The sequence below is a fragment of the Cyrtonyx montezumae genome, unplaced genomic scaffold (assembly GCF_038088225.1).
Source record: "Cyrtonyx montezumae isolate F1298 unplaced genomic scaffold, pur_monq_1.0 scaffold_4, whole genome shotgun sequence".
Taxonomy (NCBI): domain Eukaryota; kingdom Metazoa; phylum Chordata; class Aves; order Galliformes; family Odontophoridae; genus Cyrtonyx; species Cyrtonyx montezumae.
The window spans coordinates 1,880,290-1,897,558 of NW_027072045.1; the positions used below are offsets into that span (position 1 = coordinate 1,880,290).

The 17,269-nt window shown below is 45.0% G+C and overlaps 1 long non-coding RNA gene across 1 annotated transcript; it reads right to left on the reverse strand.

The window, feature by feature from the left end:
* Positions 1-4,472: 4,472 nt before the first annotated feature.
* On the reverse strand, positions 4,473-6,518 carry LOC136055180 (uncharacterized). The gene is made up of 3 exons (XR_010622817.1): positions 6,188-6,518; positions 5,581-5,737; positions 4,473-4,582 (listed from the first exon to the last, which is right to left on the reverse strand). It is a non-coding gene; the product is annotated as an uncharacterized LOC136055180 (long non-coding RNA).
* Between the last annotated feature and the right edge of the window lie 10,751 nt (positions 6,519-17,269).

Sequence of the window (17,269 nt, forward strand, 5' to 3'; positions counted from 1 at the left end):
GGGCCCAATGCCTCTGCGGTGCCACGTCCATCCCCCCCAGCACCAGGAGCTGCAGAGCCCAGCACCCAGCCTTGGAGCTGGGGGTCCCCGGGGACCAAAATCTCAGCTCCCCACCTCCCTGCTCTGTGCTGCAACGACACCAAGCAGAATGGAAATGGAGAATATCGGGGTGGAAAACTGCATCTAATTTGTTTTAAATCCACAGAAGCCTTAATCTTTTGGGACGTATTTTTACTTTACATATTTGTTAATGCAAAATGTTCTCGTTGCCAAATACGCTTAATATGCAAGTGGAAACCAATTCTGCCTTCACCTCCCTACTCTCCCTAAAACGAGAATAAATCTGCCTTTGCATCGCACGCATTTCCCTCATCCACCCGTCCTAAGGAAGGCCAGCTGAGAAAGAAGGAGCACGACTGTCACCGGGAGGGTGGGATTTTCCTTTGTTGTAAAAACTGTTGTGTCAGAACATTCCTGCACTCTGCTTTTCTAAACTGCTCTGGAAGAAGCAGTACAAAGCTTTTAGCACGGGGCACGTTGCTTTCGAGTGTTAAATCTCAGCAGCTGAAAGTGGCTCCTGCAAACTTCATTTTAAAAGCAGCGCAGGCGCGGGCTATCGCAGCCCTGAAATTGAATAATTCATATTATTTGCCATCATTTAGGCGAGCTGCTGAGCACCAATGAATAAATATTTTGAAAAGTACAGAAATCCGTCCTTCAACGAGAGGGGAAGGGAGACGTGCCAGCAGGGAAGGAGAAAAGCATCTCCGCGTTGTGCTGAGCGGTAATGGGAGTGGAAGAGAGGGTTGGGATGCATCTGCTGGCTGGAAACTCTCAACGGAGTGCTGTACCCGAGGCACACATGAGCCCACCTGGAGCCCAGGCCACCAGCTGACCCCAAAAAGCAGCACCAGACCCTATGGTGTGCCCTATCCACAGCACGGCACTGTTTGGGGGCTGCAAGGAGCCCTGCCCCACTGCCACTGCTGCTCACACCGCGTTTGTCATCAGTCATATGATGGTAATAAAATCTGTAACTGTTTCGCTTACACCAGCGCTGCGATTTACCTAGTCTAATAGACAATGCAAATGCTAAAAGGCACGTATACATCTTCATTATATAAGCTGGTGCCTGAGTCATTTTCCTCCAGAGACAGTTTTATTCATTTTTATACAATTTGCCTACTGTACGGTGCAGATGGTTTCTATTAAGTAAAATATCCGTTTGCTTCCAAATTTTTAGTTTTTGCGATTAAATTACTTCACAACGATGGCACACTCTATTATCCTCTTCCACGACTTAATTTTGCCAGCCTAAGTCAAAACTCCAAAACCCAGCTCCACCCAGCTCAGAAAATGGATCTCTCTGCCCACACGCTGAGTATTTCTTAGGTCTGGTTGACACTTGCTGCAGCATTTTCCCATCTGCCTCAAGTGTTGAGGATTATTTACTGCGTGTGTATTTTAAGAGGGGATTGAAACAAAAGCGTCTCAGGGAGGAAAGGAAAAGAAGAAAGAAAAGGAAAGAAAATGAAAAGAAAAAAAAATAAAAGAAACGGGTAAAAAAAAAGAAGGAAAAAGGGAAAAAAAAAGGAAAGGAGAAGGAGAAGAGCCGCGGTGCGTGGCGGTGCTGCCACCGGGTGGTCGCGGGGACGCGCTGCACGCCGCCGCCATCCACCGCCCTGTCGCGATGTCGCGACAGCCCCAGCGCTGCCACCCACCGGCTCCGAGTGCTTGGAGCGGATGGGTTCGGCACGGGGATGTGGGTACACCCATAACACCTCCACGCAATTTTCTTCTCTTTCGTTTAGCTCGAGTCGATGTCTTCACCAAACCCAGACGTGGGGTGGGGATGGGGAGTGCTGAGCCCCGGCAGGGGTCCCCCAGCGAACCCACTGAGATGGCTTTGGGGCAGCAGAAAGCCTGCTGGGATGAGAGACTGGCAGGGAGAAATAAATAAAACAAAGTGCAGCATGCCTACAGCCAGCCCTCGGTGCCAAACGTGAGCTAAAAACAAGCTAACAGCGCTTTCAGGCGTGTGTACAGCTCTGCTAAATGCCAGAAGAGCGGGTAAGGCAACCTGGTAAGGGAATAAATGATCCAATTTTGTGATCTACAGTGTCAATAAAAGCTGCCTCCCAGGGACTGGAGGATAGAAGCAAATCCTAAACAAGTGGCAACCCCCAGGAAAGCTGAAACAGCTCTGGTGGCTCACGCGACCGGCAGCGTAAGCCCGTTCTGTTCCCTGCCTTGTGTCTTCCAGGATGAACACATTTCTGGAGGAAGATAAAAGGAAGAAACGCACATCTGTAACAAGTCTCCACAACACCAAGTAAAAATCCATTATCAGTCCAGATAATCTGCTGGCAACGGCAACACATACTCGTAAGTCAGACAAAGCAAAATGTTACTTCCACATCCGCTTGAGATGGTCAGGGAAATAAGGATCTCATCTCCTTAACTGACACAAGAATTATCTGTTACATCAGAGAAGACAGGTTTTGAATGTCAGCAAAAGCAACAAGGATATCCATAACATCCAGCTCCTCTGGAGATGTTCAGGACCCGCCTGGACTCCTACCTGTGCAACCTGGGCTGGGAGCTGCTTTGGCAGGGGGTTGGACTCCATGATCTCTGGAGGTCCCTTCCAACCCCTACAGCTCTGTGATTCTTGTCCACATCCCTTGTCCTTGATAGCATCCAGAAGAGAAAACCCTACAGGAACGAACAGCAGCTTCTGCCCTGGTCAGGGCACATAACAACCATTGCCTCCCAAAACTTCTCTGGACACCCACTCCACACCATCATGCACCATCTCGAAGGAGCTCGGTCACCATCAGCACCAGCTCAGAGCCCCATCCGTGTCCACCTACAGAATGACACAGAAATGCTAAGCTGGAAGCCAAACACTTTGCTCGTGTCTCAAACTGGTACCAAAAAATGGCAGTGAAACTGCTCCAGTGAGTCTGGGTAATGTCTGCACACACACACAGAAGAATGGGAAGCAACCACCGGCGCAGATTCTTGCTACAGGTTTTTATGTCCTGCTATCTAAACTTAGAGATTTGTTGAAGATCAGAAGCAGAACATTAACATGTACGACATGCTGGGTATCAATGAAACGTAAGATTCTTGTTTTCCCATCTGCCACCTCTCAGCAGGGTAAAGAAATTCCTCTTACAACATATGAACTGTCTCCTATTTTATAGCTTTTCTATGGAAAACAAATAAAACCTCTCAAAGTTTGGATTTATCAAAACCATCTTGAATCGGTCCTCGGAAAGCCACCCTTCCTGAGAGCTGCACCAGCTGCACTTAGTGATGCCAAATCACTCATTCACAGATAGCCAGGAGGTTCAGGAGGTAACAGGAGCACCTGCTGTCCAAATCCACACCACGGCTACATGTGGTGGATAACACAGGGAAACTGAAACAATACTGCAAATGAATTACAGGTAACCAATTTAAGGAAAGCCAACTTTTTTTTTTTTCTTTTCAGAATTAAATCCCACCGTATGATAACAGCAGAAGAAAATCATTTCCTGGTCCCAACGCACAACTTTGTTCCCTGTGCTGGATTTTCATGAGCAAAAAAGCACTGAGTTGCCACTGGAAGGATCAAGCTTACAACCGATGTCCAGTGTGAAGTGCAGCACTAAAAAGGAGCAGGCCGTGGAGGAGGAGGATTCGGATGCAATCAGAAAGAAAAGAGCATTAGCCTGTAATTCTGAAAATGCCACTCAAAGGTTTTCAATATTGAGATTCTGTGCACTTAAGAAATGTCTCCATTAGTGCTCTCCCAGGGCAGGACAGAACTGTGGGGCCTATGAAGATTTCTGACCCCCAGAGTCAGCAGCAGTTTGAATTTAAGTGTTGGACACACAGAAGGACGGACACTGTGGACTGAACGGAGCACACTGAGGTGCCAAAGTGGAAGCACTACAGCAAATTATATGTTGAAACAGCACCATAGAGCACAAACAGAAGCAAAATCTTAGTAGAACTCTCAGAGAAACACTCAATAGTTTCTTAGGGCAAGAGAGAGGAAAGTGATACAGTGCTTGAAAAGATGCACTGACTTGCAGCTCATAAGCAAAATGATGATGAATAGAAGACAAAGTCCTATCAATAAACATAAAGAGCAGATTAAATGAGGTGTCAGCTCCTCCAGTTGCCTAACTTCACCATTCTCCCTGGGTAGGAGATATCACAGAAGTGAGACCTAAGAGCACAAAACTGGCGGAGTGTGCACTGAGAAGAGAACCATCACATCTCTCCTGGAACCTACTCCTCTCTGAAATACAGCAGTAGAGAATAAACCCTTATGGCAAAAGGGAATCCTGCTATCAAATGCTTTCGAAGGTGAGGAAGACCAAAAAAGTCAAACACCTCATCATCCCCCTCCCTGAAAGAGAGAGAAAAGAGGCTCTCAGCATGCCGAAATCTGCACAGAAATGAGTTCTTACCCTGAAAATGCGCTGGGCTTCTGAGCAGACAGTCTGCAAGACAGAAAGGCAGCATCCCACCGAGCTTCATGTGGACCAGAATGTGACCAAAGCAGAAACGATTCCCCCTATTCCTCCTGTTCAGCTCAAAGGGCAGAGAGCAGAATAGTCGGCCAAGTGTTAGTGATATAAACCACGGTCACATCAACAAAAAACTCTTACCACCAGGAGCACTTTACCCAAAGTTGCCTCTAGCATTACTGTCATTTCATTTGAAGTGTTTTTAACACACAATGGTTATTTCAGCAGAACAGGAAAGAGTGCTGTGATTTAATGCCACTCAGAATAGATCACGTCCAACTGACAGTCCATCCTCTAATGAAGACCAGCACTTGTCCCTAAGAACATTTCACTGCACTGAAACTGTGCCATGAGATGTTATATCATGGTAAAGATTTGGGGTAATAACGCATAAATCGGAATGTAAATTTGATATGCCAGTGGTGGAGGAAAAGAACTGAACAGCGGAAGGAGGAAAAGGGAAAATGAATCTCTTTGTGGGGAAATAAAAAAATAAAAAGTAAAAAGGAAAAGCCTTTCAAAAGATTTTGGTAGAATACACATTTTAGGTGCAGGGGTATCTAATGACATGCCCCACTGCAGGCAGCAAGGCAGGGAGTTAGCCCTCAGTTCAGAAAGATGCCAACACCATCACCTCGAAAGGACCACCCGTATGCCTTTGAGACCGAGTTCTGAAAGGGAAATGAAGTCTTGATCTTAAAGCACTGCCCTATCAATCAAAACTGATACCTTTCAGGCTCTGCTTTAGCGGATGTCCCGAGCAAGTCACTTAGGCACTCTGTGCATTCCAGCTGCCTAAAGCAGCACACTGCTTCTGCACTTAAGGATAAAACCTATTAATCACTGGGATGGTCTCTCAGTCGGTTTGCAAGGTGCCTTAACCATGGAGAACCCTTTTTGGTCGAGACTGCACTACAGACAAGAGCTGGTCGCAGAGCAAGGACTTGTTCCCAGAGCAAGGACTGCAGGCTGTTTCTGTGACTGCATCCAGTAAATATGCACCTTCGTTCGCTGAAGTTGACCCAAATGTGCATGTCCTGCAATGGGGTTTTACCTTCAGCCAGGTGGCCAGGCCTGAGCAGGGAGCACACTTCTGTGCCTTGGAGGTATCCATCAGGCCTGATAACGGGCTAACACTTCCAGCAGTCGGGAACTCGCCAAGAAACTCAGGTTCCTGCTAAATGAGTGGATCCACCCTGGCTGTGGGCCAGCTGAGAAGTAGAAAGATTTATGAAAACGCTCAAGAAAACGTTTCAAACAGCTGTAACAGAAAGGAAATCCATGCAGCCTCTGTATCGCAGAATTATTACCCTGCCGCTCCATACAGTGTTACCAGGGTCCCTCCAGCAACTACATTATTTAATAGACCATTTAATAGACTATTACGAATCCAGTTGTCTTCATTACAGCAAACAGGCAGAATGCACAGATAGCAGAGCTGTTTTGTGAGGGGAACAACTGCTCGGAACAAAAGGTGAAACAACGCACGGAGCGGCAGAGCAAGCCCACCACTGGCAGAAGCCAGAGCACACTGCACAGGAGGAAGAGCATAAAACCTCAGATGCTAAACAGCTTCATTCTTATGCTATCTCAGAGAGCGAGCAAATATAAATAAATCAATTAATATGAATGGGAAGGGGGAGGCATGTGGTGCTAATTACCTGATATACATCACGTTTTAAAGTGCTTGCACAGATGTTGACCATTTTTTAGGATGAGTCTGCTTCTTCAGGACAAGCCCGACATCTGCAAACAATCAAGATGGAGACGAGGCCCGGTGCTTCCCATTGCTCTTACCAAATGTGGTGATTTAATATTTGTAGGGTCATGATTCAATCCTGAAACTGAGTGTGCACGAGCCACGCTGCGCCTGATCCGAGGTGGTTCCGAACGCATGCAGGAGAACAGAGAGAAGCACGTTGGGGAACACGGTGAGCACTCAGCACATGACAGCACCAGCTCCTAAATCAGCCCCACCACGGGCAGGGATGGAGTTGGCCACACAGAGCTCAACCAGAACACTTTGACATGATGCAAAAGATACTGAGATTAAAATAGAGAGTAATTTTCCAATACAGAACTTGCAGCACTTTCCAAATTTCCAAGAGTTGCTTGCTAAGAAAATAAAATTAAAATGTACAATGAAACCAATTTCCTTTTTCAACAGTTCCTTGACTTCCATAAATAACAAACCCAGAAGCAGCTGTCCCAAAGACGCAGTGCATTCCCCGCCTCCCCACACTGCAAACAGCAGAAAGTAGATTTCTGCCCCAGTTTGGGTCAATAGAACTCTCCTTTGTGACACTGCCATAGAGGCCAATGGAAGAAGAGACAGTGTTACTCAGGGAGTTATTCATCTTCTCTGTGGGCAGCCAGCTTGGAGACATGGCACCAACTCATCCCGATCTCCGCATCCACGTGGCTGTCCATCCCTTATGCAGAGGTCCCAAACAAAAGCAGAGAGATGGAGATAAAGCGAATTTAATGCTCGTACACAGCTCAAGGAAATAGAAAAATATCAGAAAAACATATAACTAATATAACTTATCTTCCCAGACCTAAAGCAGTTATTCACTTTAAGCCTAAATTGCAATGCTTCCCAAGCCTTGGGGTGAGAGCTGTGGCCAACAGCACCTCTGCAGTGGTAGGTACAGACATCCATTGTCCCACACCTGGGCTCCAAGGAGGGTTTTTCATTGGTGTTGCTTTTACAGACAGCCTTTCCAAACAGTTCCAGGTGGTTCTGTATTGCTGGGAGAAAAGTAGCCACTAATCTTGCTTTCCCGCTCTCCGTGGTGTAAATTAAAGGTCCTCCAGGACTGTTTGCTTCAGAAAGACAACTTGTGGCAGTAACAAGCCATTTACAGCAATGAACCCGAAATAAACAATTTGGACATTTTGATTCTCCACACACTTCAGCTTGAAAGGGAAGTAAAATAAGCATGTGGACTTGCGGCTCTGCCCATGTGCAAACAATTTTAAAGACAATTAACCTTTCAGTTGTTAGACTAAAATATAGCACTGCGTTGGAGCCATCTATCTGCTCACATCCAGTAGCTCTCCCTTCTGAAGATAACTTAGAGAAAAAGTAAATTCACTCTTCCAGAGCTCCTGCCGTGTCCCGAAACAAACAGGAATCTGCTATTATTCGCATTAAGCATGCTAATAGAATCTGAACAGAAAATTGGATCACTAGGAAAAATAAATTCGCCTATGAAAATTTTACCAGAGCCATCATTAGCACAGATCAGCATGTCTAATGTAAAGCGTGTGCTCCAGTGGTCTTAATACAAGAAAAAAAGTATGTCTTGGTAAATTAGTTCTCTGGAGGCCAAAGTTGAGAACGGAATAAGAGCATATCTTCATTTTCAGCAAACATCAATTCTTTTTCATGGTAATGTCATTAAACAATCCTGTCAGCACTAAATTTCTCAGGGAGCGTTCCAGGGCAGAAGTCCCCTTTCCTCTGGGCTTTTTCTCATGCCAAGGAATCGATATTTCAGCAATGTTTCACCCATTTAAGCACGAGCCATCCCGCAGAGAGCAGAGGATAACGTGCTCCTCTCTGCTCAGCTGCAGTTCCAGGGCAGGTTGCTTTCACCTGGTGCATCACCACCTTGCAGCAAGGGTTTCTCTTTGTCTTGGTCACGAGAAGGTAAAACCACTGAAGAGGTGTTAAGACTGAATATATAACACTGGGTTTTTTTCGTGGGATCGTGCTTAGCACTGAAGATGGGAAGGGTGGGTCCATGGCACACAGATCAGCTGGAAGCATGGGAAAGCAACGCTCATGGCCAGACACTGCCCCACCCATCCAACCAGGAAAGCATCTTCCCATCTGGGAAGATGGAAAAAAAGAAGCGAGCTTCTGTTCTGAGTGAAACCAGAGTGCAATCCAGGTTTCACTATGCTAGCCACATCAACTAGGTCTCGCGTTTTTTAATTTCACAGTGCACTGATACAGACAGAAAATGTTCAAAAGTACCACTACGAAACCGTAACCCGAGAGCAGGCGACAAAGCTCTGAAATGTCTGAGGGAAAACACATTTTTTCAGCAAAACTTAAAACTCAACAAAAAAACAACCAGCGCCCAGAGGGGAGAAAGGAGAAAGGGGGGGGGGTTTCCTACTTTGCAGTGGAGATTGAGTCTTCCCTCCTCAAGACACAAAAGGACTTCAAGAGGTGGGTTCTGAAAAACATCCAAATGAAAAGGTGTCACCACCTGCGCGTAACTAAATGAACTTCCTTACCTCGTGGCGCCCAATAAACGTTGAAACTTTGGCTTTTATTTGTCCCAGTTGCACTCCATGGAGTGCTACCACGTTTCTTTAACATCTGGGACTCATCTTATCTCCGCTAATGACTCACTGGTCTGCAGCAAGGCATGCTGAGGCGCAGATGTGCGGCGTCACACGGGCTTAATGGCATGCAAAGGGAACAAATAAAAAGGTACGTGTTAATGATGAGGGGGGTGAGTGCACGCAGTTCAGGAGGTGGAAGATTTACATGGCAAGAGGGAGGCAAGCAGCAAAGCGTTGCGATCAGGAGCGCGCCGGGCTGCTCCCTCACTTAGGCACAGTTGTTGGGCTGGGGAATGGGCTCCCACTGACGTCCAAAGCGACGGGATGCAAGGACGCATCAGTCGGATCCTGTTTTTGCTGAAGAAGAAGATGACTTTTTCACAGGTGGTTCATTTGTACAAATTTGACTTTGTCAAAGGCACGCATCTTTATATACCGCGCTGCTGAAGAAAAGCTATTTCAGCAAAGCACTTCTGTGATAAATACAAGGAGATTCACAACCAGAGAGGAAATCGTATTTTGGAATAAATTTGTGTTAGGATTTTATTACTGATTCATTACATTCTTAATCTGAAAAATCCTGAAGCTGCACAACTACTTTAGAATTATCATTAATAATTACACTGATACTGAATTCTTTTATGCAAATAGTACGGTAGACTTAGAGATAGGACCCTTGGTAAACCTCCTGAGTGTTTGCAGGAAGTTTAATTCATTTCATATCTCCTCCAGTTTGCAAATGAGGTGTGAAACAATTGTCTGTTTCTAGGTGTCAGCACTGGAGTGCCACACAGAGTACAAACGCAGCACCGTTAAGTTAATGGATCCGTGTACACTGCCATCCAATATATCCAATGTCACACAGCCATTGGGTGAGGCCGGACGGACACTATGAATTATGACCATTTATTGAGTGCTGCCGGTGTGCAGAGGAGCACTGGGTGGCACCTTGTGCTGAGCTCAAGTTCTCTAGCTGCCCATTGTCCCCATGGGGACAGGTGTCGAGGTGCACACCACCATGGGATGGAGACAGGGGCAGTGCCAACGAGACAGGAATCACTCACTCCCATCATTAGGAACTCCTCCGCTTTCCCCAAGGAGGGATGAGCTCCTGAGCACATCGGGATGACTGATTGCTGTGTGGCTGCAACCAGCCTCACAGATACCTTTTCTTTTTTTTTTTAAAGGAAGACGTCCCATTGCCCAATATTTCTGCAAAAGCAACCAAACAATTTTGCTAAAGATATTTCATTTGAATACGTTGCGCCCGAGCCTCATCCTGGAGAATCTCAGCTTTCGCATCAGTCTCTGCTAATGAGTTTAGCTCCCTGGGTAATATGTGTCTGGTAAATTTTTCAAGAACTGATCATTAGCAATGTTTTGTATATTTTATTTTCTTGTTTTCACTGTATATAGAGTTGTCATTTTTAATTCATTGCCCACTGGAATTTGATGAAGGAAAACTTACATTCTTTTAAAAATAATATGAGCGTGCTGGCACAGATTGTAAGAGAAGCACGCTGTGCTGCAGGTGAAATTTTACCTACTGCAATATGTGAGAATCCAGGCACCTCGAGCAGGACTGTGCCAAGAAATTGAAGCTGCTGCAGAGAGGAGCACTGTGCTCACGTTGGGATGGCAGGCCAGGAAGGAGTCTTACAGCTCTCCTCCAAGCACCACGGCCACGGCAGATCCTGAAGCACACTGCTGCTCCTGCCCTCCAGCACCAGATTGGAGGTCTGATTTACGGGGAGGGCGGTAACTTGCTGTACGGTATTCAAAAGCACATAGGAGAATCATCAGGTAGTTGAACCTAATTTAGCTTTTTGCCTGTTACATTTCTAAACTGAGAGTAAATATGCTTCTGTGCATAACGGGTCAAGAAAAACTCGGGTGAAGAGTTGGAATGGAGCGCTACAGTGCAGCACAGCACTTGCTGTTAATGCATTCCTACTTTTCGATCTCCTACACCACCACCACATCAGGGCACTGACATATTTCTTTACTCCATCACACAGACCTTGTGTTTGATTTCCACTGCGTTCTCCCAGGCTGCAGCCGAGTCCCTCAAGTGCCACCCAGTGAACTTCCAGTTCAGCACAGGCTGCACATCCTAGAAGGAAAACTACCTATCCCCAGCTTTCTTCACCCATTTTTTCCCATGGAGAAACACCGAGCTTCATGGAAGCACCAAGCTCTCCAACACCTTTCTATAACATGGAAGACCAGAGAGACGTTCTGCCAAGGAAGCCCATGTCTACAACTGCGAAGCCGAGCAGCTGGCAGGACTCAGTTAGCTCTTCCTTCCCCCGAGCAAACCCACAACCACAAAGCTCAGAGCCAGCAGCTCCTTCTTTCAGCTCACAGAGAGCAAACTACCTGCGGGGCATTTCAGAACTGCCTCCAAAACACACTGATGGGGTTTGCTCAGATACCACCACTGAACTGGAAAAGCCCAGGCACAGAGTTCACTGTAGAAGGCAGCGTACAAACAAGGCTCTTTTCCACACACTTGAGTTGGCATTTTAGAAAATGTTTTCTCTCTTTCTCTTCCGCAGCCTGGCTTGTCTTGGGGATTTCACTGTCTCAAGCATTCCAGCAGAGCAATGCAAATCAGCAGCAAACGCATCCCCTCCAAACCTCCTCCCCACATAAAGAATGGGGTATTCACATCTCGGGATGTGCCACAGATTAGAAGGAAAGCAAGCAGAGCACTTCCCAGATCTCAGCTTGTGATCACGGATGCCTTTCGCTGTGACGCTCATTGATGGTGAGGCCGAGCATTTAAAATACCACAGCAAAACATACTGACAACTGCAGTGCCTCTCCAGGAGCATACGGAGCAGAACAATGTGGACATTTTGCTGAGGACTGTGCATACTATATGACAGCATATTTATCTGCTTTTGTTCGTCCTTTGAAAACACGCTTTATTGTGATTAAAGAAGATGGATAGTCAGAATAAGTTATTGGGTAACCGAGCCCAGATTCCGCAGGACAAGGAAATATTTGACATCTTAGTGGTAATTTTTAATCAGAAGGCCCGCACAAAAAAAAGAAATGAATGCATAATAAAATGATTCCACAAGAGAAAAATGTATGACTTCAGTCTTACCCATAACATTATAAATGGATTTTGTCAGCCTACGGTCTTACGAAGCTCATTGATAGTAAATTAAATTTGGTCAGTTTATAAAGGTATTGCTTTCATGTTTCTCTCATAAGATCTCACGTTCCTCCGAGGTTTGGAATCACCTTGCTTCTCCTAGCTTGTCTCCTGTCTTCTATTCTTCATTACACAACAGATGACCTATCAGATATTCTTCTTCTACTCCAACAGATTTCCTGTTGCCAACCTTCAATGAGAATAAAGCCTGCAAACCTTTTTATCTTCATTCTGCTGCTGTTTCCATCCTGGGTTTGTTGTTTCTTTTTTTTTTTTCTCCTAAAGATCGTTTGCCAGCATTGCTCTCTCAGTTTTACCCAGTGGAACAAGCAGTGTCTTCTGAACTGACAATCCTGACTTTTTGCTGCTTGTGATTTTTCTAAAGCATGACAACTTCTCGCATGAAGACATGGCAAACCTTTTCAGATAAAGAACTAAAAAAAAAAAGAAAGAAAGAAAAAAAAAAAGAATAGTCTTTCAAAGAACAGCTGTGGTTACTGCAGAATGAAACAAGTCTCTCATGTATTAATTTAATTCAGTCATACCTTTTCCATGACAAGAACAATTAGAATCGTGGTGAGCCTTTTTTTTTTTCTTTTTTAACACACTATGTTAAATTGTTTTATTTCTTCTTTTAGGAAAAGTGCATGATGACATAAAATACTTTTTTTTTTTTTTTTTCCTGGCGACGTATAAAATTTTAATAACGTTTGATATACTTTACTCCATATGAGAAATGTAAATTGAAACAAATAGGACGTGGGTTACTGCTGTCATGTTACAAGCACAGGCAGGTCTGGGGCAATATTTATTAAACTATTGCCCGCTGTGGATATCTCCTCTGCCACTTCTCACGTTAATTATTGGTCCACCAGCAGTCATAGGAGGGCAGGGACGGGTGCTATGGTTTATTTTTGGTAATTAAGCATAAAAGGGTTGGAGGAGACCCAGAAGCAAGAAGAGGGGATGCTGCAAAAGGGAGATGCACCCGTGCTGTGCCCCAGGTGCCCTGGCTTTGCTCATGCAGAACGTGCTTGCTCCTGATTGTCCAAAACGGAGGGCAGACTGAAGAGGAATTCCTAGCAGGGATGGCAGGGACGGTGTTTGTTTTGCACAAATCTCAATGCAGTTGACAAGAGTTGGAGGAAAAAACACTGGATTCTTTGTGCAGTGAAAGACATTACCCATGCCTTTATCTCTGCTCTTCAGAGGGATTCTCATCGATACTCCGCCTGGGCGGAACGCTATTAAGACGTATAGAAGTGAGGACAGCAGCTGCTATAAATGCAGCTGAAGGAGGGTAAGTCAATAGATCCTTACCTACAGAAACAAAACTATTTTATCCTTCTTCCATAATGGGCTGGGAGAACAGCTATCAGATTATATTATCTTATTGTAAATGTGAATGGAGGCAAATAGCCTTCTCCAGCTCTAATTTAACAGGAAGATTGAATCAATATATGTGAGAAGATGAATCAAGTATCCATTTCCTCAAACTGATAGCAAAAATAATGTGATAATGCAGGAGAAGCCCTGCTCTACCTCTACTGGCATTTAGCTATAAGGTTTTCACTCCGCAGCAGAGGACAGTGAGGCTCTTCTGACGTGGCAAGCCCAAAAATAAGAGCTGACGTAAAAGGCATTGCAAAAAGAAACGAGCTCAGTGATTTCAACTACTCACCAATAACTTCAGCTCAGTAGCAAATGCATCAGCTCATTTGTTTTTCCCTTCTGACAGGTTGGAAGTAGTGCAAAACAGACACCTTAAAAATCATTTATTATCATATTTGCTATCGCCTGTTCACACTGGCAGCATCTCCTCCTTAAGTACTGGTCCTGTAATAGTTCTTGGAACTGACTTGGCAAACTACAGGGCAGCAGTCAGTTATTCATCACCTGCTCTCTGCTGACTTGCCTGGGGCCAGGCAAAACAGTTTATAGATGAGAGAGCATGCAACGTGACTTGATCACACCGTACCTCCTCACCGAGCTTCTTTCTGTTAATGCCATCAGCACCACTCAGTGCCTTCAATTTCAGTGAGAATTAAACTATAACTGCAAAACAGTGCCATTGCCACAGCTGTCATGTGTTCAGCAGCAGTGATCAAACCTCCCAAGCTTTTAAACAACATGGCAAGTTATTCACGGAGACAATACGCAATGGAAAAAGATGCAAGTAAGATGATTTTATCAGCATCATTGATATATTGATCATGGATAAACAAGCCTCCATTCTGATTCCATCTCTGACAGAGATTTTGAAAGCATCCTTGAAATTCTCAATTTCCTCATCCCATTTCCCTACCTGTGCAATTGAGACAATAATAATTCCTCACTCACAGGTTTTCATCTGACAGCACGTGGAAGCAGCTTTCCTGAACACTCTTATGTATGAGAAGTGCAAGGAAAGGTCATATCTGCACTATAAAGTTTGTTTTCCTTACAAATATAAGCAGAAGGAAAAAAAATGCCTACATGAATATGGCCTAGGGTTCGCTTAGCATTTTAAATAGCTTTATCATGCACTTACTGAGACCTACAATACAACCAGTGCAAGAGCTGAGGTTGGGTGGTACTCTGGAGGTTGTCTAATTCTCACGGAATATCAGTTTTAAGCTTTCATTCACACTAATACAACTGCACAATACATTTGCTGCTGGTTAGTCTGAAACACAGCCCAGAGCAGCTCAAGTCAGGTTTATTCTGCCGTACACCAGAGAGAAGACCTTTTCTGTCTCCTCTCTAGTTCTGTCAGCAATTTTCATCTTTGTTTCAGCCCCTTTTGGAAAAAAAAATCCCTAGATCTATGGCCCTTCCTGGAAATTTATTCTGTTTTTCTTTCACTTCATTTATCCCTTTCCTTTTTGCCCTCTTCACCCAAGTGCTGAACATCCCACAATAGACGCTGACTTCTCTTGACAATGAGGTCAGTGGCTGAGCAGCCAACTCACAAAGACTGTGCAATGTCCATTTTTACACCGACACTCAGAACTACCTCTCTGGTCACATTTTGTCTCCTTTCATTGAGCCTTGCCTTTCACTCTCACTTCTGACCCCTATTTGTAAATGCTTCCATGCAAATTCTAATTTAAAGTGACCAAAATTGGATTCCTGATTTGACCTAGGACGTCCTCCTTCCATGAATTCACTGTCAGCTTTGTCAATACTCTCATTCAGAACTGTAAATGAAGCGGCCATTGATGATAAAATCATAAACCTTTAACATTTTTACCAACTAACAGTGGCTAGAATGACAGAGACAGGAAGATAAAAAGCATCTCTGCTATTATTTGTAAGTGTATTCATGCTCAGCAAGAACTTCAGTTTTTATCAGAGAAAAATGTGATTTTAATGAACATCTAACAGGTTGCAGGGAGTGGTGGATTCCCCCCACCCCTGAAGGAATTAAGAGCCATGAGATGTGGCACTGAGGGACATGGTGGGACGGGTTGGGGTTGGACTTGGGGATCTGAGAGGTCTTTCCAACCCTAATGACCCTATGGTTCCATTTACAGACATGGTCAGTGGGCACAATGGGGGTTTGAAGTTGGACTTGGGGACCTTTGTGGTGTTTTCCAACCTCAATGATTCTATGATGAGATAATGTGTATGCAGTACCTAGCCTGGATGTGCTAAATCCAAAACCTGGAAATACAGCCTAGTGGCTATTACAGATTTTCTATAACACATCTGAATCAAAAACATGAAATATTAGCAAAAAATATTTAAATGGATCACTAATTTGAAAGGGATGCTCATGAATGGTTTATAAAGAGAAAAATAAAAGTATATGTTAGGTCTGGGCTCCCAGATATACTTCTCTGCATATCTAACTTCTTCCCACCCCCAGGAAGGACTTACAGAGGAAATAATTAGCACAACACATTATGGGTCCGAATGAAAACCCCGTATATTCCTCATAGAGCAGGTTGATAAGGACCTCAGAGAGCATCTTATTTCACTCCTCCCTGCCACTAGACCAGGCTGTGACACGGACCCAGTGCAGCTCACCTGAGCTCATCCACAGTACCACATGAACACAGGTGCAGCTGTCCAGGCTCCGGCCATTGGCATTTGGAAGGAGCAGAGGCAGCCCTGGCTCTTGACACGTTGCCCAGCCCCACAGATCAGCACCCGTTGGATTTTCCTCTGATCCGTTACCACGTGGTACTGTTGAGGAAAGGAAAAGTAATAAATCAGCAAATGGTTGCTGCAGGTGGGAGTGCCTGAAGTCCTCCACCGCCTTCCCACGTGCAACTAAAGCAGCGCTCCTTGCTGCCAACGCAGAATTAAGGAGCAGAAATTCTTGAGAAAACTCTCACTGCGATATTCTTCTAAAAAATCAGTTACCTCCTGGTCTTTCTGCTTCCTTCCCCCTACTTGCTACAACAGTTTTTTCAACATAACAGTTACTGACTTCGACTGCCAGACTCTGTCATGTGGAGAAGCGACATGGCTCTCCTCCCGCCGTCCTGCTGCAGCTCACACATGCCTTCTGGCTGTAGATGCTTTCAAGATCCCCCAAAGGCTTCCCTGCTCTGTCAGAAAATAAGTGAGCATCTTGTTTCTGTGCAAGATGTTGTTTTCTAACTTCTTTTATTTATTTTTTTTTCCCCTTTAATTTAGGGTCTGGAACAAACAGGAGTAGTTGTCTTCAAATGGAAAAAGGATGCGCTGCCATCTGCCAGGTCCTGCAGCTGTTAGAGGAGTAATGAAAGCTGTCCTGGCTGAGTTCAACAAGGAGCACTCAGTGCCCACAGTGGACAGATTCCCTCCCCCGTGAAATCAGTAAAGACAGGTTCACAGGGATCGTGTCACTCCTGCAAAGGTGCATCAGACAAAACCTCAGCTGGCTCATTCGTCTCAATGTAAATGCACCTAGGATGATCCAGACGACCTGAGGTGCTTGCACACAAAAATGTAGGTCTTCCTAAATAGTGCAAAGGAAGTTCAGGGTAGAGATGAATAATTTTCCTAATCAAAGACTCATTTGGGATTTCAGCAATGTTACCAGCACAAAACTTCAGGAGGAAATCTGTTACCCAGAGGCTGGTGAGGCCCTGACACGGCCCGTAGAGCTGTGCTATCCCATCCCTGGAGGTGTCCATGGCCACGGGTGGGCTCTGGCTGCTGGCATTCAGTCCACAGAAGGGATTGAAGGTCCATTCCAACCCAAGCCATGCTGTGATTCTATGACTTGTTATATTTCTTATTAAAAAAAAAAAAGAGTATCCCACATTGCCTACCTCTAACGGATCAGGACTTGCATCTGGGC